This window comes from Xenopus laevis, chromosome 8L (assembly GCF_017654675.1).
Source record: "Xenopus laevis strain J_2021 chromosome 8L, Xenopus_laevis_v10.1, whole genome shotgun sequence".
Lineage (NCBI taxonomy): Eukaryota > Metazoa > Chordata > Amphibia > Anura > Pipidae > Xenopus > Xenopus laevis.
In genome coordinates, this window is record NC_054385.1 from 31,622,464 (window position 1) to 31,644,773 (window position 22,310).

At 45.5% G+C, this 22,310-nt stretch overlaps 1 long non-coding RNA gene across 2 annotated transcripts; it reads left to right on the forward strand.

The window, feature by feature from the left end:
- Positions 1-65: 65 nt before the first annotated feature.
- LOC121396989 lies at positions 66-17,173 on the forward strand. 2 transcript variants are annotated; one of them, XR_005963301.1, is made up of 8 exons: positions 66-130; positions 249-302; positions 1,495-1,607; positions 7,706-7,852; positions 11,003-11,066; positions 11,363-11,513; positions 11,724-11,881; positions 17,077-17,173. It is a non-coding gene; the product is annotated as an uncharacterized LOC121396989 (long non-coding RNA). The 2 variants fall into 2 exon arrangements; XR_005963302.1 differs by lacking the exon at positions 11,003-11,066.
- Positions 17,174-22,310: the final 5,137 nt, after the last annotated feature.

Sequence of the window (22,310 nt, forward strand, 5' to 3'; positions counted from 1 at the left end):
GTAGAAAGCAGGCTAAACTGCAGCCTCACATATTAAATGGTATCTTACTTTTGCTCCTCTCTCTCAGGTTGTTGTATCTCCAGGATGACAGATTCTGCCTCCTCAGCTTCTTCAGCTTCTTCAGCTGCAGGTAAGTCACTATAATAATATAATACAGGTTAATATTCATTCTAATGCATTAGTAGAAAGCAGGCTAAACTGCAGCCTCACATATTAAATGCTATCTTACTTTTCCTCCTCTCTCTCAGGCTGTTGTATCTCCAGGTTGACAGATTCTGCCTCCTCAGCTTCTTCAGCTGCAGGTAAATCACTATAATAATATAATACAGGTTAATATTTATTCTAATGCATTCTTTTCCTTAGTGATTGATTAGCTATGAGCTACCATATAGCTTCCCTTAGTTTATTCATTCTTCATAATCCACTATTCTGCAGCACCCTTAGCTATAATTCATAGATGGCACTGTGCTACTAAATTATTATATATTTTGGAATCTCCCCATCAAATGCAGGTGCATCTTACCATCTGTTCTCTTTTTCTCCAACAATTTAATCTGCTGCTTACTTCGCTTGTATTATAAGAATAATCTCATTATTAAAAAAATTTAATCTGGCCTCTGTGAAACTCCAAAAATCCTTACCTGTCTGATGGCACCTGTGGCTGTTCTACCTCTGGCACAGGTTCTTCAGCAGAATCATCCTGTTGATGCTGCATCAAATAAGGGACAAGTGTGCAATTAATCAATGTGACAATGAAAAAGGGCAATGCTTTGTTAAGCTCAAGAAATGAATAGAATCAGTGTAATGTACTCACTTTGGAGGAATCACTGGCGAGTTCTGAAATAACTTGATCCTCCGGCTCAGTGACCTCTGTTGGGAATGCTACACTGATGTCTCCAGCATTCTCTGTTGTTTCTTGTACTGCTTCTGAAAATAGAGCAAATTTGAGAGATATAAGGATTTCATGTTATGATGGCACGTGGGTTCCCTACATAATAGCAATAGGAAAGAGGTCAGAGACTGTTATATCTCACCTGGAGCATTCTCTTCTTCCCTCCACTGCACTATCTCCTCATTCAGCTTGTGGAGAAAGGTGTAAAGATCTTTCACCTTTTTCTCGCTACTGTTCCGCAGCTCCTTCACCCGGGCTCTTGTCTTCCTGTTCTTGGTGACATGGAACAGCTTTTCCGCCCCTGCTGCTATCCGCATTTCTTTCTGAATGTTTATTAGCAGCTCCTTCTTCGTATCTAAAAGATACTTACCCATACTTACCGAGGGCCCCAAAAATTCAAAAGACTGACTGATGTCAACAGTCTATAGAGAATGGAAAAAATTTTGAAAAAATTATTAAGCTCTTGATATTCTCCCAAACTATAATGAATATTGTACAATGAGACATGATATTTGTGAAGAACATCAGAGAAATGTAAAAAAATATTTATTGTAAGCTAAGGCTCTTCTCTTTGCATTGACAGTTCCCCTTTATTTTGTCAGGTATAAAAGAACAGCTTTATATTTCCATCTGCCTTACCTCAGTATGCCGGTGCCGACATGAGATGCCACACACTTTGGCGCCCATCTTGAAACTCCTGTACAAGAAAAGAAAGGTTAGTATAAGTCAATGCTTTAGTGGAGATAAAGAATACAAGTGCTGGTAAATCACAAACAGAAGACAAGCACCTCTCTGTAACTTCACAGCTACACACCTGGGCAAGTAGGGAAAGGGAAGCAGATATGGGCAAAGTGCTTATATTATGATCATATCAAACTTCTTATCCCAATTGATTTAAACTGGATTAGTCAGAGCAACCAATCATTTCACAGCTGCCATTGTTGATGTTAGAAATGTATGTTTAAATGTTATACATTACTGCAATTGGCAATGTGTGCCAGTGTGAGTCAGGGCCGGAACTAGGGGTGGGAAGTGTAGGTGGATTCCTAGGGTGCCATCAGTGAGGGGCGCACTTCAAAAAGCATTTTTGTTTTTATTTTTTTGTTTTTCCTTTTCTTTTAGTTTTTTTTTTTAAAGTGATTATTTAATTATTTACTTTAATTATTTTTATAGTTTTCATGGCACTCTTGCCTGGGGGGAAACCTCCCGCCTCCTTCCAGCACTTCCGCCCACCCTCTCCCTCTTGCCGCAACTTAGTACTGCAGCTTAAGAGCTGCCTGGTGGCGCATCGCGTCTTGCGTCACACACGGACGCCCGTCAGTGACGTCACTGGTGCCTACACGACAGAGAGTTGGTGGACAGGCACGTTGGTGTGGCTCAGTCAGGCTCAGTGCTCGCAGCCTTGCACACTGTTTGCAGGCACTGAAGATTGGATTCTGTACTGTGAAGGTTCCTGCTGCTGGCACAGCCAGGTACAGATTTGGGGCCATTTTTTTTAATGTTGCTGCTGGGCTGGCACAGGTACATCGATACTTGAGGGGTGGGGGAGCCGCATGATCTAATTTATTTTTGGCTGCTGCTAGCACAGGTAAAGATTGGTTCCAGGGGCAGTAGGATGGCTGCTGGTACAGGGGGCGAGGGGCAGTATGATGGCTGCTGGTACAGGGGCAATATGATGGTTAGCTACTGGTACAGGTACAGGGGGGGCCGTTTGGTTGGCTACTGGCACAGGTACAGTGGGGCGTTATGATGGATGGCTACTGGCACAGGTACAGGGGGGCAGTATGATGGCATATGATTGGCTACTGGCACAGGTACAGGGGGGCAGTATGGATGGCTGCTGGCACAGGGGGCAGTATGATGGCATATGATGTATGGCTGCTGACACGGGGGCAGTATGATGGTTGGCTACTGGCACAGGTACAGAGAGCAGTATGGATGGCTGCTGGCACAGGTACAGGGGGGCAGTATGGATTGCTACTGTTTGCTACTGACACAGGTACAGGGGGCAGTATGGATTGATACAGGTACAGGGGGCAGTATGATGGCATATGAAGGATGGCTGCTGGCACAGGTACAGGGGGGCAGTATGGATGGCTGCTGGCACAGGTACAGGGGGCTGTATGATGGCATATGATGGATGGCTGCTGGTACAGGGGGGCAGTATGATGTTTGGCTACTGGCACAAGTACAGCGGCCAGTATGGATGGCTACAGGTACAGGGCGGGCAGTTTGGTTGGCTACTGGCACAGGTACAGTGGGGCGTTATGATGGATGGCTACTGGCACAGGTACAGGGGGGCAGTATGATGGCATATGATTGGCTACTGGCACAGGTACAGGGGGCAGTATGGATGGCTGCTGGCACAGGGGGGCAGTATGATGGCATATGATGGATGGCTGCTGACACGGGGGCAGTATGATGGTTGGCTACTGGCACAGGTACAGAGAGCAGTATGGATGGCTGCTGGCACAGGTACAGGGGGGCAGTATGGATGGCTACTGGCACAGGTACAGGGGGCAGTATGATGGCATATGAAGGATGGCTGCTGGCACAGGTACAGGGGGGCAGTATGGATGGCTGCTGGCACAGGTACAGGGGGCAGTATGATGGCATATGATGGATGGCTGCTGGCACAGGTACAGGGGGGCAGTATGGATGGCTGCTGGCACAGGTACAGTGGGCTATATGATGGATGGCTGCTGGCACAGGTACAGGGGGGCAGTATGATGGTTGGCTATTGGTACAGGGGGCAATATGGATGGCTACTGGCACAGATACAGGGGGCAATATGATGGATGGCTACTGGCATAGGGGGGCAGTATGGATGGCTGCTGGCACAGGTACAGGGTGGCAGTATGAAGGTTGGCTACTGCCACAGGTACAGGGGGCGGTATGATGGCATGTAATGGATGGCTACTTGCACAGGTACAGGGGGGCAGTATAATGGTTGGCTACTGGCACAGGTACAGAGAGCAATATGGATGGCTGCTGGCACAGGTACAGGGGGGCAGTATGGATTGCTACTGGCACAGGTACAGGGGGCAGTATGATGGCATATGAAGGATGGCTGCTGGCACAGGTACAAGGGGGCAGTATGGATGGCTGCTGGCACAGGTACAGTACAGGGGGCTGTATGATGGCATATGATGGATGGCTGCTGGTACAGGTACAGGGGGGCAATATGATGGTTGGCTACTGGCATAAGTACAGGGGGCAGTATGGATGGCTACTGGCACAGGTACAGGGGAGGCAGTTTGGTTGGCTACTGGCACAGGTACAGGGGGGCTGTATGGATGGCTGCTGGCACAGGGGGGCAGTATGATGGCATATGATGGATGGCTGCTGACACAGGGGGGCAGTATGATGGTTGGCTACTGGCACAGGTACAGAGAGCAGTATGGATGGCTGCTGGCACAGGTGCAGGGGGCAGTATGGATGGCTACTGGCACAGGTACAGGGGGCAGTATGATGGCATATGAAGGATGGCTGCTGGCACAGGTACAGGGGGGCAGTATGGATGGCTGCTGGCACAGGTACAGGGGGCTGTATGATGGCATATGAAGGATGGCTGCTGGCACAGGTACAGGGGGGCAGTATGGATGGCTGCTGGCACAGGTACAGGGGGCTGTATGATGGCATATGATGGATGGCTGCAGGTACAGGTGGCAGTATGATGGTTGGCTATTGGCACAGGTACAAGGGGCAGCATGGATGGCTACTGGCACAGATACAGGGGGGCAATATGATGGATGGCTACTGGCATAGGGGGGCAGTATGGATGGCTGCTTGCACAGGTACAGGGGGGCAGTATGAAGGTTGGCTACTGCCACAGGTACAGGGGGCAGTATGATGGCATATAATGGATGGCTACTTGCACAGGTACAGGGGGCAGTATGATGGTTGGCTACTGGCACAGGTACAGAGAGCAGTATGGATGGCTGCTGGCACAGGTACAGGGGGGCAGTATGGATTGCTACTGGCACAGGTACAGGGGGCTGTATGATGGCATATGATGGATGGCTGCTGGCACAGGTACAGGGGGCAGTATGATGGTTGGCTACTGGCACAAGTACAGGGTGCAGTATGGATGGCTACTGGCACAGGTACAGGGGGCAGTATGGATGGCTACTGGCACAGATACAGGGGGCAATATGATGGATGGCTACTGGCATAGGGGGTTAGTAGGAATGGCTGCTGGCACAGGTACAGGGGGGCAGTATGATGGCATATGATTGGCTTCTGGCACAGGTACAGTGGTATGGATGGCTGCTGGCACGGGGGCAGTATGATGGCATATGATGGATGGCTGCTGACACAGGGGGGCAGTATGATGGTTGGCTACTGGCACAGGTACAGAGAGCAGTATGGATGGCTGCTGGCACAGGTACAGAGGGCAGTATGATGGCATATGAAGGATGGCTGCTGGCACAGGTACAGGGGGGCAGTATGGATGGCTGCTGGCACAGGTACAGGGGGCTGTATGATGGCATATGATGTATGGCTGCTGGTACAGGGGGGCAGTATGATGGTTGGCTACTGGCACAAGTACAGCGGGCAGTATGGATGGCTACTGGCACAGGTACAGAGCGGGCAGTTTGGTTGGCTACTGGCACAGGTACAGTGGGGCGTTATGATGGATGGCTACTGGCACAGGTACAGGGGGGCAGTATGATGGCATATGATTGGCTACTGGCACAGGTACAGGGGGGCAGTATGAATGGCTGCTGGCACAGGGGGGCAGTATGATGGCATATGATGGATGGCTGCTGACACGGGGGCAGTATGATGGTTGGCTACTGGCACAGGTACAGAGAGCAGTATGGTTGGCTGCTGGCACAGGTACAGGGGGGCAGTATGGATGGCTACTCGCACAGGTACAGGGGGCAGTATGATGGCATATGAAGGATGGCTGCTGGCACAGGTACAGGGGGGCAGTATGGATGGCTGCTGGGACAGGTACAGGGGGCAGTATGATGGCATATGATGGATGGCTGCTGGCACAGGTACAGGGTGGGCGTTTGGTTGGCTACTGGCACAGATACAGGGGGGCAATATGCTGGATGGCTACTGGCATAGGGGGGCAGTATGGATGGCTGCTGGCACAGGTACAGGGGGGCAGTATGAAGGTTGGCTACTGCCACAGGTACAGGGGGCAGTATGATGGCATATAATGGATGGCTACTTGCACAGGTACAGGGGGGCAGTATGGATGGCTACTGGCATGGGTACGGGGGGCAGTATGATGGATGTGGCTGAAGGATTGGCTTAAAACTCTGCATATTTAGCTACCTCAGAAATGGGAGGGCTGGCAGTGTAAGGGCTACCTTGTCACTGAGGAGGTTTTAGCTTATTGCACTATTCTCATAGGAGTTGTGTTAAAAGCAAAATGTTGTGGCCACATCAGTATTGGTGTTAAGTGAACCCTTGATTTGCACTTTGTTTTATAGGTTCAAATTATTCTATTGTTTTGTTTTTCTGACATTTGGAGTGGAGATTAACCCTGGTTTGTGACCTAGTCCAAAGGACAAATTATATATCAACCAAAAAAGTCCAGACAACTTGCTTGTTCATCAAGAAAAAACTTTTATCAAGCAAGTAATAAGTACAACGTTTCGAAGCTCCCGCTTCTTTATCAAGCTTGATAAAAAAAGCGGGAGCTTCGAAACGTTGTACTTATTACTTGCTTGATAAAAGTTTTTTCTTGATGAACAAGCAAGTTGTCTGGACTTTCTTGGTTGAGATATATATATATATATATATATATGTATATATAGATAGATAGATAGATATAGATCAACATTTTGACGGTGCATAAAATAAAAATGCTAATTATTCAAACACCAAACTGTAAGAGTTTATTATTACTGGTGTTAGTATTTCTTTCAGCCCATCTACTTTTCATCGTTCCAATTTTATTTTAAAACTGCTGTGTGGTTGTTAGGGTAATTAAGCCATAGTATCCAGAGTGCAGCTGCAATTGCAAGTCTGTGAATATATACCCCTAGCATATCATTCCAGCAAGCCCCCTGCAGGTAAGTGCAAGGACACATCACTCTGGCACCTAACTCATTAGAACTTTCTTACAATATATGTGATTAAATATTTTGCTCACATAGTGTGAGTTGTGTCCCTTCCCGTGGGATGCTGGGAATAGTCAGTAATCAAGATGAGATGAGTCCATTTTATAAACTTTCTGATTCCCATTTACCTCTCCATATTGTAAATCTCCACCTAGATAGCCATATAGTGTTAGCCATGGTATGTGCTTATTTGCCACTCTGTTTTACCTCTGGAACTATAGCAGCATGACTGTTGCACTGTGGAAAGCCCAAGTCTCTAAGCCCCTGAAGAATAGCTGGAGCTAAAAGTATAATGAGCAATATTGAACTTCTACCGCCAAGAGTGATGCGTTACACATATTATAGAGGGGGAAATGATGTCAATAAGATGTAGTTTTATATTGCTTATAATGTCATGATCAGGGCATCCCATCATGCACCTCAGTCATCTTAATGTTCCCATAGAATCCTCTTCTCCTTGCATGTACCCAATGTGCCTGCTTCCCATAACCAGCTCTGTTCTGATTAGTGTCCCTGCATCATAACATAAGACATAGCAAATGGAGTTAATAAAACAGACAGAAAGTAGTTTTTCTACTTGCATAATATTGGATTAGTGGGTTAAATTTTGGAAAAGTGGCTGTTACATCTGTTAAAGGTATGTTTACATATCAAGAAAGTATGAGTGATAATAGGATTCCTTTAATTAAAATTAAATTAAAATTAAAACTATTGTTTTACATCACATTAGGGCTGTGGAACACGGGGGCATTTGTGCCCTAACAAAACCGTGGATTTGTGAGCAATCCGGCCTAAACACTAGAAGTACAGAAGTAGAATGCAGTTTCCAGAGATAATGGCGGATCCCCTCATGTGTTTTACATACAAAATTCTACAGGTTAGTAAAGGGAAAGACATTTCTGGGAAATATTAGAAAATATTAGAATCAGTTATTGCACACTAATTGCGAGTGGCGGTGAGTCAAATGCAGAGACATAAAATGTCTAATAATAAAGGTTGCCTTAAGGACCAAGGATTATGTTAAATAATGTGCATCAAGTGCAAATGAGATAAAATGCTTCTGTGCAATAAATATTTCAGAAATGTTACCATAATAATTAAGTAAAACGACATCATTAAACAATGACAGATTTTCAGTAAGTAAAAAAGAACCGTTTTTAAATATTCTCTTTTTAATGGAGCTATACAACCCAAAAATTGGGGATTAAGGCACTAGTTTGTTTCTAATAATAGTATTTGTCTCCCCCCCCCCATGGACACTTACTTAAGGCAAGATTTGGGTACAAAGTGGTGCTATCATTTTCACGTTGTGTTCTTGTTACTGGTGTCATTATTTATTTTCAGCCCATCTACTATTCATCTCCCAATGTTATTTCCAAACTGCTGTGTGGTTGTTAGGGTAATTAAGCCCTAGCAACCAAACAATAGCTATCACTCCAAGTCTGGGAGTGACCATTCAAAATAGCAAGAAGTTAGTCAAATTTTAAACTCTTTCGAATTTCCATGTCCCTTTCTGTTTTAATCAGTGATGGGTCAAATTTATTCGCAAGGCGCAAATTCCTGCGATTTGCGAAACCGCAGCAAAAATTTGCTGGTGTAAAAGAAAATGGTGCCATTTAGCCCCAAATTCGCCCATCACTAGTTTTAATCCTTCCCCCTAGATGGCCAGTTAGATTACCAGTCTGACCTGCAGAAAACTACCCTGGGTAGGTGCGCTTCACTTTTTGAAGAAGACGAGCACAGGCCTGTGAAAGAGATGTGGGACCTTACAATTTGCCCCCTCCCCCATAATTTAGGGCAGGTTTGCTGTAAAAGAAATCATAAACTTTATCAATTGGATTTGCAAGAATACCTCTTAAAACAAGCTCTTCAGATGTCCGATGATGTTTAAAAAAAAACAAAAAAAAAAGCCTGAGATGTTCTGGCTTTTGGTAGAGGGGCCGGCACAAGGCCGGGGTACCCCAGAGGGTCTCCCTCTTTAATTACTGGCTCTCCTTATATATGTTCAGAAAAGAATCTTAAAATCTGAACTAAGGAGAAGCCAGGAAAAAAACAACGCAGTATCGCTGGTAATTTGCTAAAAAAGCAATCCGTCCACTGTAGCAATCTGTATAGGGAAGAGAATAAATTGACAAATTAGTTTCAAGGATAATGCATTTAACACTTAATATTTCCCATAAAGTACAGAGGAAAGCAGAGATCTGCCCATTTTACCCTACACAGACACTTTATACAATACAGTACCTCACAGCAGCCAATCAGAAATGAGCATTGGTATAGTGAGAATTAATGTATTGTACATAAGATCACTGGCCAGGTGCAGATTGTCCAGTGTTCATCTTTGCCTACCCCCTTTGCCTATTATTGTAATCAATGCTTTCCCTACCTTGTACCCTGTTGCCCCCCCCCCCTCCACAGCCAGGACATTTGAAGGGAAAGGACATGAAAGCAATAAACATTGCTATGTATTCCATTAAATTCATGTTAAGGTTGTTAACATTTACTAGTCCAACCAACCAACGGACCAAACCAACAGTCAAATCCCTGGGGTAAAGTCACCTCTCATCTTTGCACTAAGATTAAAGGCATTTTCAAATCCCATTTTAGGGGGAAATTCTGTAAAATTAGTAAGAGGATCAACATCCGCTTGTCTGTCCCCCAACTACCCCCCTTTTTTTTTACTAAAATAAGGGTTATTGGTCATAAAAATCTCTCATATTTACCACTCCAACCAACCAACGGACCAAACCAACTGTCAAATCCCTGGGGTAAAGTCACCTCTCATCTCTGCACTAAGATTAAAGGCATCTCCAAATCCCATTTTAGGGGAACATTCTCTAAAATCAGTAAGAGGATCAACATCCGCTTGTCTGTCCCCCAACTACCCCCCCTTTTTTTACTAAAATAAGGGGTATTGGTCAGAAAATCTCTCACATTTACCACTCCAAACAACCAACGGACCAAACCAACTGTCAAATCCCTATGGGTAATGTCACTTATCATCTCTGCTCTTAAACCATGAGACTTATAAATAAATGTTAATGTGTAAAAGGAAGAAGCATTGCTATTTATTCCATTAAATTCAGTTACATGTTAAGGCTGGTACATAAGAGCAGGGCAGATACCCAAGGGGCTGAGTTGCAAAACCCTAAGGAGCTTGTCAATACTGGGCATAAAAATAAGTATTTTATCATGAGGCACAGGGGTCCCCAAATGCTACCTTCTTATGGAGTTACTGTAGAAAACATGTAAATTTGCTGTCAGTCCTGTATAGCTGCCAAATCCTGAGTCTGTGTCTCCCAACCAGCACTAAGATTAAAGGCGTCTCCAAAGACCCATTTTCTGGGAAAATGTTCTAAATTCACTAAAATCAGTAGGAGGATCAATATCTGTTAGTCTGGGGATGTCACCCAACAATTTCCCCTATTTTTTCATTAAAATAAGCATTATTTGACAAAGAATCTCCCCAGAGAGAATATACACTTACCACTCACCACGATGGCAACCAACGGACTGAACCAACTGCCACAGCACTAGGAAGGAAGTCAACTCTGTTCCCTGCTCTTAAAGGGGAAGTGTACCCTGTAAGTAGGGTTCATAAGAGTAATGTTCATATGGCATTTATTTCTGCTTTGATGTGCAGTACATACATATCTTATTACGTACACAGAGCATTGCTTTGTATGTGTGGCCTATTGAGTCAGTACAGTTACTTTACTGCCATATTTATCCCCAAAAACTTTTTCTATTACCGTGATCCATAAGAATTCATTTAAGGTTCACAGAATGGCAGTAAAAATTATTTGGGAAGGGATGATATCTGAGGTGGACTTTGTGGAGGAGGCCAAGATGCTTATATAAGTAGGACTGATTATTTATAAAATCTGATAATTTTCCCAAGCCCTGTAACCCATAGCAACAAGAGATGTATTTGTAACCATCACCTGTCCATATCATGCCTTTTTAATAACTGTTTTTTATTTATTCTCCTGTGACCCAAACTTAGTCTTGTCCTTTTCTCTATTAGACTGCTTGCAACTGCCTGGTGGGGAATCATTGGTCATTATGGTTTCAAATTTTGGGGTGGCCGGGTAAGTGCAACTAATTTCAGGTACAGAAGCCACAATAAAGAGACATTTTTAAACTCCACCATAAATTATTGTATAAAGCAGCGGCTGTCAAATTTTATTAATACAAGCCTCACTTGAAGGTCCTTCCTCTGGCCAGGGCCCCCTTTAGCTCATGAAATGGCTACAGTAATAGTAAAATATTGGTGCATCGTGTTTTCATCATATCATGTTTTCAAGAATATAATGTGTGGGTCATTGTTTAGCCCAGCTGTCTGGTGGATCAGTCTAATCAAACCTTTCTTTTCTCTCTTTTTTAGGAGTGTTCGTGTGGGAGGTGTTCAGCAAGGGCAAGATACCATTTGAACATTTTTTCAACTCCGAGGCTGTGGATAAAATCTCAACTGGACTGAGGTTCTTCAGACCCAAGAAATCTTCTGAAAGAGTGTACATACTGATGAACAACTGCTGGTAAGAGTGATTAGGATTATGTACACTTTTAACATAAAGAAAAAATCAGTCATGGATATTCTGGTCCAATACAGAGAACTACTGTTAGAATGATATCTATAGTCTAATATCTATGCAGCATCCTTCTATATGATTACATTCCATGGACAGACTGTAAAAGCAGGTTCTGATATAAGGGCATGTTATGTATATATGTTTTTATTGCCCTAGGAAATGAGCTGGATGGTCAGAAGGGGGGGGGGCATATGGTGCTGCTGCCCGCACTTCTGCCTCCCCCCAGCGACGACCCCCAACCTGGATCTCCGTGGGACAACGTCCTGCAGCGCCTCCAGCCCGTCCCACGTTGCAGAGGACAGATCTGCTACCTGGTTAGTGTTAACACACTCAAACACAAACTTTTTGCACTAACACACATGTACAAATGAAAAGAGAAAAACCACACAGTCTCTGGGAGAACATACAAACTACTAGCAGATAGTGCCCTGGCTGGGATCAAACCTGGCTCCTGGCATAATTAAGCTGTTTACAAATGCAGAAGCATTTTAACACTAGTAAGTCAGACAAACCACTGCTTCATTTGGCTGCCATATATAGTGACTAGGGTAATTAGCATGCACAGCTAGGGTTACTTTGAAAGTGCCCATTGATGAAATGTGGATTGTCCCAATGAACCAGTGAGCCTCTTCCTTATGGCTGGGTGGCCCACAATTTTTGGAAAAAATCCTCAAGAAATTGCTACACTGTCCCAGCAGTTATACTGTAGTGCAAACTGAGTGATCAAAATTGTGGAAGACCTAACCTCTCTCTATTTATTGAACAGAAAGCTTAGAGTCGTGATGTGGTAAAAACGGATGTATTTGACTCTCTGAGCACAGCCTCAATCTGCAGAGTAGATGCGGAGCTTTATTTTGACTCCCATAATCAGTTACTTGGGGAGAGGGATGAGTTAAGAAAAAGTAAGTTTTGATACAGGCCTGTAATATTTGTCTTTAATCTGTATGTTTGTTTGGGGTGCATTCCTTTATTTCCAAAAAAAATATTTATCCTTCACTTGCATCTCTCTGTTTGGGTCGTATTATGGACATTTTTTAACATCTGAATGGCAGCAAATATAAACCTGACTGTGGGTAAAGCGAGAATGATATATAAAGATGCTGCGCTCACCAGACAGGAACTTCCAATTCCCAGCTTGCCAAAAGTACTTCCAACACACCAGTGAGATGTTTGACTCTGAGGAAGGAAAACAAAGGAATTAATGTGAATGTGCCCTGGAGTGTTGGTCGTTTGGTCGCAAGTAGAGGATATCAGTAGGTGCCATCTTGTTCACAAACAGCACAGGCAAGTAAGTCCTGCCATTGCTACAGCTTTATACCAACAATACCACCATTACTATATATATTTGTTTTAGAAACTGTTTTTTCCTGGCATGTCTATGATACTAAATCTGCCATTATAGTGGTACATGCAGTGACACCATCTCTATGCACAAATGTTATCAGTCTTCCCAGAGAAGCATTTGTAGGTTCCTAGGAGGTAAACTAGGACAAGATGGCAGCAGTTACTTTTATATGTGTTGCTGTGGTTCCTCAGATGCTGGTGAAGTTTAACCCACAACACCCAACAGCCTCTTCATCACAGGCCACAAGGAGCAAAAAGAGCTGCTGATGTATTACCTGCTTCACTGCCAGAATAAGTCATGACCTGCAATTGTTTTGTTATGTTGTGTCTGAGTGAGTCTGGGTGGCACATTCAGTTTCTTGCAATTATTGAAGAAGCTACTGTGCTGTGCTGTTCTTTATTCCCTCCGAATCATCTGAATAGGTTCTGGGCCTCCATGACCACAGCTTCAATGCCAAATAGTGTATATTCTGCAAGTCACTTGTAGAGGGACAAAGAACTCAATAGTTTTGGCTTTGCCTCTCCCATGTGGAGTTATGTATTGTCAAGGACCAGTAGTCTATGAGAGGCTGTTGGATACATTGGGGAGTTGAGATAAAGCAATGTAGGCCTGTTGTACGTACAGGAATAGGATTGTACAATTGTGCCTTGTTTGAGATGCTACCCGTGCAAACATCCAGCTACTTTGAGCCTAATGGGCCCTTGAAAGTGACATCCCAAAGGCTTCTCCCTCTGCCCAGAATTGTCTTGCACACCAGCTACAATCGACAGCTATTATATTGCACAGTCTTACCCATAGTGAATAATAAACAGTATTTCTATAGAATTAGGTAGACAAGGTTTAGGTAATATATACATATTTGATGTCTTTCCAAGATGCTGCAACCGAATGTGAATACTAATTTTAGGGGAGGGAAATCGCTTGACTTTTTGTCACAAAACAAAAAAGTAAAGAATGTTTTCCCCTTCCCACCCCTAATTTGCATATGCGGATTCGGTTCAGTATTCAGCCGAATCTTTCGCAAAGGATTTGGGGGTTCGGCCAAATCCAAAATAGTGGATTTGGTGCATCCCTAATTTACATAATCAAATATGAAGCTGAGGCCTATAGAAACAGCAGTGTTTTGATCTATATATCCAGCGTGGGCAGTGAGGCAGCTGATCACTGTCAGGATAGGGATGGTCATTGCTGAGTTACTATTCAGAACAGGGACAATGTACGTTCTGATGAGTATTACACCCCAGATCCATTGCCCAATAACAGGAGCTTAAGCGAGTTCTTGGTATTTGTATGTATTGTGCTGTAATTATACAGGGTTGGATGGAAGGAGGCACATAGACATCCATCATCTCACTCTCTAACTACTCCTTAGCTTGCTTGACAATCAAACATGCAAGTTAGGGAGTGTCAGTGTGTGCAGGGTGCTAGTAAAGACAGGACTGTTTTGCCGCCGCCAGCACCAGGGCCTTTGTAAATAAGACCCCCCAGCAAGATCAAGCTTTTTGCCATATGGGCCAGATACTTGCCAGTCTTCTGTGTAATCAATAGTCTGATGTTTGCAATGGCCAAGCACTGCACCCACCTGCCTCACACTAGAGATAAAGATGAATCTCATGCACTGGAATATCCATATGTCAGGTGTAGAGTCTGGCATGATTAAAATATTTAAGTCCAACACAGCACTTTCCCCTATCTCCCTTCTGCAGATGTGCCCCGCATTGCAGGGCGGCCCGACACACTTGAGTTACACCACTGTATCTATGCCATACCTCCCAACTTGGAAGTAAAAAGAGGGACAAAAAATTGTTTCCGCACGTAGCGCAGCAATTTTTTGGTCACGCCCTTTCTGTGGCCACACCCCCTAATTACCATGTTCATTTGCCAGGTCATGAAAGTTTGAAATTATTTCTCCTTATCTAAACTGTTCTTTTGTGTCACAAAATGGTTACAAAGTATCTTATTTGCACCTGTTAGGTGTTCTGGGCTCTCTGCTAAAAGCCAATTAAGTGACAAACTTTGTTTCTTTTTCTGGCTGTTCAGTGCAGAGAAAATAGGGACTTTCCAGTACAAAAGAGGGACTGTCCCTCTGAAAAAGGGACAGTTGGGAGGTAGGACCATAGTTTCTGAGGACGGCCCTAGGTGCTGGTTAATTACAGGGCTGGCACGTCAGGAAACAGCACAGCATAAATGACAAAACAAGAGCTAATACATTGCGCAGTACTTCATTTCTATAGTTTCTCTCGAGGCCACAAAAAGCAGCCAAATACTCCGTCCCTTACCATCCATAGTAAATAATACTGCTTGTAATGCGCAAGCTCTTCCTAACTTCGCAACTACCCCAAAAGCCCCTACTTTCTTATTAATAAACAATATCTGTCTAACTACAGTAAGATAAAACGATCGCATTATTTGTGACTCAGAGCTGCCATTAGCACGTAAAATTTTAAACAAGCAGTTCTCTAGCAACCTCTAGCAGCAGCGCGCAGCCGCAATCCAAAGCGTCAACACAAGGTGGCGCCGCTCTTGCCAGGAAGTTCGTGCGCGCCGCAACCCCTTCTGGGAAATGTAGTTTTACCACTGCAGCGAGCAACTAAGGAAAGCCGTTCACTTTTCCACAACTCCCACACTCCATTGTGCCGTCTTAGCCACCTTCAGCACAAGGCAGGAGTTTTTGGGAAGCTGTAAGAGGCCGTTCGAAGATAGGGATCCCTTGAGGGGGGTCCGTCGGTGTCACTCCTACAACTGCTCCTCCCCTCTGCTGCGCCGGAAGTGCTGAACCTGGAAGTCGGCAAGAAGTGCAGGAATCCAAACCGCCACGGAACATCTCTCCTTGCTATCCGAGACCTAGGGAAAGGCGAACAAAAGCGGGACTGTCCCACGTAATGCGGGACAGTTGGGAGGTATGCTATGCTAGTGTTTGTCCTCTCTTTGCTTTCACAATTGAAGCTGAAGGGAAGTGGCTGAGATCCTCACTCAAGGTGATAGTAGTGCCGAAGTGGCAAATATCTGTACCCCACTGGTCCCACCTCACTGGGTGCAGAAGAGCAGGTGGTGGGGCAGGTAGGCAGTGCTGTCTGTAGGGAGCTCTTATATATCAAGTCCTTTAGTCATATACTAAGAAATTCATTAGGATCCTGATACATAATACATACATAATGTGTGTAATGTATGGTTATGTTATGATAATAATAATATAATCAAAGCATTAACTGCACTATAAAGGCAGTGTGCTGTTGGCCATCACTCTAGTGTCTCTCAGACTGATACCAACGTCTTTAGTCCCAATAAAACAGCTGATTGAGACTCAACTGGACCCCTCGCTCCCTGTAGCAAAATACAGCATACAGTACATGGATATATTTACTCATTTTTGCTTTGCCAGAATCTGCTCTTTCTAATAATGTGTAGTTTTCTAGGGTAAACCTACTGTTAGTGTAATGTTTGGCCTTGAAATCAGACATATGGAGTTTTGTGCAGTGGTGCTTTGGAATCTTAGTAGTTAACTGCTTGGAGTTTTGATCTATACAAGTGAGAAATATTTATAAAATTATATTTGGTATTGACCTTTTGAGGAGAAATTGAACTTTCCATGATGTATGTGATTGTATTATGTGAAACATAATTTTTTTATTTCAAATCAGCCATATCAGCCTGCAGTGAAAGGGTTAAAGCTGTTGTACAGTAATTACCATTTTCCCCTTCCCCTAGATGGCAGTGTAGAGATGGGTTAGATTATAGATTAGCTGTATATATAGTGTTTGGCCACTAGAGGGAGTAGTGAGACACATAGGAGGTTCTAAGAGGGTGGAGTTTAGAAGAATATGAAAGGAGACAAGTCACAGGGGCAGATGTGCATCAGAGGAGGAACATCTATTGAAGAAGCCACTTTGCAGGAGAACCACAGTCTGGACCCAAGTAAGTAGGAAGTGTGAGGCCTGGTTAGCATAGGATTAGTTTTCTTATAGTCACTGCTCAGCCCTTTAGAGGGGAATGTGGTGACAGGTCCCCTTAGCATTAAGGCTGCGTAAGCATGGTGGTTTTATTCAATGTTATTTATTTAGTGGGATTGCACATTAATTATGGTAGATTTGGAAATCTTAAGTAGCCCCAAAAATACCCTGTTTTTTTTTTTATTAACAATTTTCATTCATTTGTCGTTATCAGGAATATGCCAGTAAGAAGCAGAAGAAAAGAGATAAAGCAGAAGGGATGGAATTGAGATCATAATACAGAAGAAGACAAGACATTTCTCGGGACACTCTCATGGTAAGTATTATGGCTTTTGTTAGTACAGGTTCTGTGTGTAGATGAACCGCACCTCTCACCTTTTCCACAATGCTTCCTGCCCTGGTGGTGCAGATCTCTCTAGACCAGTGGTCCCCAACCAGTAGCTCGCGAGCAACATGTTGCTCTCCAACCCCTTGGATGTTGCTCCCAGTGACCTCAAAGCAGGAGCTTATTTTTGAATTCCAGGCTTGGAGACAAGTTTTAATTGTATAATTGTACTGCCAAACAGAGTCTCCTATAGGCTGCCAGTTCACATAGGGGCTACCAAATAGCCAATCACAGCCCTTATTTGACATCCCCATGGACTTTCTCATGCTTGTGTTGCTCCCCAGCTCTTTTTACAATTAAATGTGGCTCACGAGTAAAAAAGGTTGGGGACCCCTGCTCTAGACAGTCGGCACTCGTCAGTACAATGTAGAAGATTTAAGAGAATAGCACAACACCATGTATGTTGCAGGTGGGGAGCTTACCCCTTTTATTTAAGTGACCACATTGATGCACAGGTGGTCACTTTAAATAAAAGGGGTAAGCTCCCCACCTGCAACATACATGGTGTTGTGCTATTCTCTTAAATCTTCTATTTTGTTGGTACAGAACATGCTCAGGCTTTGCCCAATAAGACAATTTCTGGTAGTGGGCTATAAAAGTAATTCATAGATAAGGGTTGAAAATGTTTTTTTATTATACTATACAGCAGATAGACAGCAGCCAGATATGCATTTATTTGACAGGCAGTGTCAGTGTCAGAGGGAGTCAAGGGGGAGGTCCATAATGTTGGCGGAGGGGTCCAGAGCCAATGTGCTCTCTGTGCTAGTATCTAGGATTCTTTTTTTATCTTGGTAACTAATAGTATTTGAAAGATAAGATACTTCAAGGTGAAAACTTTGAGGGGATTTTTGGAAATGTAACCAAATATAAAAATTTAGTAAAGGTTTACGGCTTGATGCTTTGGAGTAGAAAGACAAGCATATCTACAGTTATTGGGATTCAGTGGAATGTGTACTTCCCAAAAATATATGTTTTTTGGTGTTAATGTAGCCTTTTCTACCTTTGCCCCTCAAAAGAAATCTGTAAATGTGTTGATTTTGCAGTATCTGGAATGACAGAACTGATAGCTCAAATGGGTGTCTTCATTTTGGGGCCCCCATATGCCACATACTTAGATAAACTTATACGTATAGATGTCCAACCACAGAGTCAGCCTATATCAGTGGTACAAGGATATCTAATAGGAATAATGTTATAAAAATGTTATCTGTAGGTGTATAGAACTGACTCTTTGCTGTGACAGCGGTGCCACCAACCAGTGTGTTAATCAATAGGAGCTGCAGCCACAGAGTGCTGTCCATGGTACTGAATGGAAAAGGCAGTTTAAGCTTCCCTCAATGGCTGCATTAGTTATTGCAGTATATGTACCATAAGTCACATGTTAGATATGTACTTACTATAGCAAATGTGTTTTATCCACACAGGCCTTTGTGCCCAGCGAGATTCGTTATTGGCCCCCACAGAGGGTGTGTCCAAGGGACAGCCCAATATCAGGCATCTTTTTCCCCATAATTATATTAATAATGATTATGAAGATATAATGACCCAGAACACCGGGTGCCAATAATACACAGCAGCACCCGTGTGTCACTTGTAGTAAACATCTTGCCCCTTAGGGGAGACAATCCCACAGGAGTAAAACACAGCGAGCACCTATTCTCTCTCTATTAAAGAGGCTGTTCTGCCCCTTTACCCACGCAGGGAACCCGTTCGCCCCTTTACCCACGGAGGGAGCCCTCCCGCCTTTTTACCCAAAAAGGGAACCCACTCGCCTGCCCCATTACCTACACAGGGAACCTGCCCGCCTGCCCCTTTACCTATGCAGGGAATCCACGAGCCCCTTTGCCCACGCAGGCGACCCGCCCCTTTACCCATGCACGCAACCCGCCCACGCAGGCAACGCGTGCACCCCTTTACCCACGCTGGTAACCAGTGCACCCCTTTACCCACGCATGGAGCCCGCCCTTTTACCCACGCAGGCAGTCCGCCCACCCCTTTACCCATGCAGTGAACCCGCCCACCCCTTTACCCATGCAGGCAACCCACCCGCCCCTTTACCCACATGGAACCCGCCCCTACTCATGTGTGGAACTTGCCTCTTTACCTACAGAGGGAACCCGCCTCTTTACCCACGCTGGCAACATGCCCGTCCCTTTACCCATGCATGGAACCTGCCCACCCCTTTACTCACATAGGAAACCCACCTGCCCCTTTACCCACACAGGGATCCTGCCCCGCCCCTTTACCCACACAGGGAACCCACCCCTTTACCCACACATGGAACCCTCCTCTTTACCCACACAGGGAACCCGCCTCTTTACCCATGCTGGCAACATGCGCGTCCCTTTACCCAAGCAAGGAACCCGCCCACCCTTTTACTCATGTAGGAAACTCACCCTCCCCTTTACCCACACAGGGAACCCACCCACCACTTTACCCACGCATGGAACCTGCCTCTTTACCCACACAGGGAACCCGCCTCTTTACCCACGCTGGCAACATGCCCGTCCCTTTACCCATGCATGGAACCCGCCCACCCCTTTACCCACGCAGGGAACCCACCTGCCCCTTTACCCATGCAGGCAACCTGCTCCTTTACTCACACAGGGAACCCACCCCTTTACGCAAGGACCTGTCTGCCCCTTTACCCATGTAGGGAACCCGTCTACTCGCCTACCCCTTTACCCACGCAAAGAACCCGCCCGCACCTTTACCCATGCATGAAATCCACCCGCCCCTTTACCAATGTAGGGAACCTGCCAGGCTCTTTACCCACACAAGGAACCCGCCTGCCCCTTTACCCATGCAGGGAACCCGTACACCCGCCCACTCCTTTACCCACGCTGCCACGCAGAGAACCCACAAGCCCCTTTACCCACGCAGGGAACCCGCCCACCCTTTTACCCATGCATGGAACCCGCCCACCCCTTTACCTATGCATGGAACCCGCCCACCCCTTTACCAATGCAGGATACCTGCCCCTTTACCCACGCAGGGAACCCGCCTGCACCTTTACCCATGCAGAAAACCCACCCGCCCCATTACCCACAAAGGGAACCCGCCTGCCTGCGCCTTTATCCACACAGGGAACCCGCCCACCCCTTTACGCAAGGACCCCGTCTGCCCCTTTACCCGTGTAGGGAACCCGTCTACTAGCCTACCCCGTTACCCACGCAGGGAACCCGCCCACCCCTTTACCCATGCACGAAATCCACCTGCCCCTTTACCAACGTAGGGAACCCGCCATCCTCTTTACCCACGCAAGGAACCCGCCTGCCCCTTTACCCATGCAGGGAACCCGCCCACCCCTTTACCCACGCAGGGAACCCGCCCACCCCTTTACCCACGCAGGGAACCCGCCCACCCCTTTACCCACGCAGGGAACCCGTACACCCCTTTACCCATGCACGAAATCCACCTGCCCCTTTACCAACGTAGGGAACCCGCCATCCTCTTTACCCACGCAAGGAACCCGCCTGCCCCTTTACCCATGCAGGGAACCCGCCCACCCCTTTACCCACGCAGGGAACCCGCCCACCCCTTTACCCATGCAGGGAACCCGCCCACCCCTTTACCCACGCAGGGAACCCGTACACCCCTTTACCCACGCAGGGAACCCGTACACCCCTTTACCCACGTAGAGAACCCGCAAGCCCCTTTACCCACGCAGGGAACCCGCCCACCCCTTTACCCATGCATGGAACCCGCCCACCCCTTTACCTATGCATGGAACCCGCCCACCCCCTTACCCATGCAGGATACCTGCCCCTTTAACCACGCAGGGAACCTGCCCCTTTACCCACACATGGAACCCGTCTGCCCCTTTACCCACGCATGGAACCCGCCTCTTTACCCACACAGGGACCCCGCCTCTTTATCCACGCTGGCAACATGCACGTCCCTTTACCTACGCAGGGAACCGCCTGCCCCTTTACCCAGACAGGGATCCCGCCCGCCCCTTTACCCACACAGGGAACCCGCCTCTTTATCCACGCTGGCAACATGCCCAGGGAACCTGCCCACCCCTTTAACCATGCAGAAAACCCACCCGCCCCATTACCCACGCAGGGAACCCGCCTACACGCCCCTTTATCCACTCAGGGATCCTGCCTGCCATTTCGCCAACTATCTTGAAAAGAGACAGACCTTTCAGTTTGTGCTGATTTCTGAAGAAAGGGCGACATGGTGCAGGTCCGGTCCTTCGGTTTTCTTTTCCCCATCTTTTCTGCAATTAGTCTAGCCTGATCTGGGTTCTGAATGCTCCTTATGGCTATTTTTTCGGGACTTGAAAGGCCTGTTAAAACAGAGGAAACATGTCTTTTCTAGACCATGGCTAGCCACGCCCCCCTACATTTAGGGCATTTTGTCTTGGTACCTAATGATATGTGGGAGCTAAGATGTTGCAAATGTGAAGCTTTAAAGGGTTTGTGCACCTTTAAATTAACTTTTAGTATGATGTAGAGAGGGATATTCCGAGACAATTTGCAATTGGTTTTCATTTTTTATTATTTAACGTTTTTTGTTATTTAGCTTTTTATTCAACAGCTCTCCAGTTTCAGTAATCTGGTCGCTAAGGTTCAAATTCCCCTAGCAACCATTCACTGATTTAAATAAGAATAAGAGAGGCCTGAATAGAAAGATGAGTAATAAAAAGTAGCAATAACAATACATTTGTAGGCTTATAGAGTATTTGCTTTTAAGATGGGGTCAGCAACATCCATTTAAAAGTTGGAAAGATTCAGAAGAAAAAGGCAAATAACTATAAAAAATAAATATTGAAGACCAATTGAAAAGTTACTTACGATTGGCCATTCTATACAGGTCCGGATTTGTGGAAAGGCCACTAAGGCCCGGGCCTAGGGTGGCAGGATTTTACGGGCTTCCCAGGTAGACAGCACCACACATCCATTCAGATTCCTTAAAAAGCCTTTATTAGAAAAATGGCTTTAGCAAGACAGAAATACAGCGACGTTTCATGCCGACATCAGCCTTTCCTCAAGCTACAAAATGCATGAAGTGAACACATTTATATACCATCTCTATGCAGTGCCCTCTACTGGCTA